A 1346-nucleotide genomic window follows, 5' to 3' on the forward strand; every position below is an offset into this window, starting at 1 on the left:
AGGACAGATGAGACAAATATCATAAAAACTGAAGAGCAGATGAGCACACACATGTTTGTATTACAAAAGAAAATCCACAAATTCATTAGAAATTGGCAGGGCAGGCTGAGGAAGTAGGTAGATGTAAAATGTCTGTAAATGGCGAAAGAACATAAACCCAAGACTGAATAAACGATGTTAAATATCCATGCCAAGGAGACAAAAATATGTTAGGATACAATTACCATTAAGACACCACAAGCAGGTCCGTATCCTGCCGCGATGACTTAAAGAGTTGGTTATTAGCCACAATGTGTAGGCAGTCTCATGCCAACGGCCACACCACGTTGAGAACACCGCTTCTCGTCCGATCAGCGAAGTTAAGCAACGTTGGGTTTGGTTAGTACTTGGATGGGTGACCGCCTGGGAACACCAAATGCTGTTGGCAATAATGTTTTTTTGTTTTGTTTTGTTTTGTTTCGTTTGTTTTTGTTTGAATGGCTGGCTCCACGGGAAATTCACGGAGTTGTGTGAATAAGGCCTGGTAAAATGAATTAATATGTATGTCATGTTTAAAACAAACTCGCTTAATATAGATATTGTGTGAGGCTTTATACAAAAACAAACAACCAAAACAAAACATGTTGTATATATATATATATATATATATATAGCTTAATCCGGGTTTGAACTCGCAACTCCAAGAATACGCATCACTTATATACACTTTACCACTGGACCACTGCTGCAGGACACTAGCTTGATGCTGAGGTATCAATTTAATGACGTAAATGCCATTTCCACAAATAAATGATAATTAAAAAGTATTTGTATGTACAAATCTTTTCTGTTTAAAAGGCTACAATATCAGTTACTGATATAATTTGTGTTAATGTTTCTATACCCACAAGAAGGCATATTTTTGCTTATATGTAAAGGGTACGGAGAAGGAATCCACAGACCATCATTCCCCTCCCCTTCCCTCCCCACCCCCCCCCCCCCCCCCCACCCCCCCCACCCCCAACTCCCACCTACTACCACCACCACCACCACCACCAATCACCACCAATCACCACCAATCACCACCACCACCAATCACCACCACCACATCTAACCGAAAACCCCCTAACACATCAACCCTCCCCCCAATCAACAGGCGAAATAATAACCCTCAAATGCCTGCCTGCCTGCCTGCCTGCCTGCCTGCAAGCCAATACTAACGGTCTTCTCAGAAAGAAAATCTCTTTGTATCTGTATTACTTGATGAAATGTATGATTCTAATAATGAAAATAAATTTTGATGTCGGTTGTATGAGCATAATGACCAATATGCACATGATATGAATGAATTAAATAGTGTAGTTTTA

At 40.3% G+C, this 1346-nt stretch overlaps 1 non-coding gene across 1 annotated transcript; it reads left to right on the forward strand.

The window, feature by feature from the left end:
* Positions 1-308: 308 nt before the first annotated feature.
* LOC138361246 (5S ribosomal RNA) lies at positions 309-427 on the forward strand. Its single transcript, XR_011226873.1, has one exon. It is a non-coding gene; the product is annotated as a 5S ribosomal RNA (ribosomal RNA).
* Positions 428-1346: the final 919 nt, after the last annotated feature.

The sequence above is a fragment of the Procambarus clarkii genome, unplaced genomic scaffold (genome assembly GCF_040958095.1).
Source record: "Procambarus clarkii isolate CNS0578487 unplaced genomic scaffold, FALCON_Pclarkii_2.0 HiC_scaffold_267, whole genome shotgun sequence".
NCBI lineage: Eukaryota > Metazoa > Arthropoda > Malacostraca > Decapoda > Cambaridae > Procambarus > Procambarus clarkii.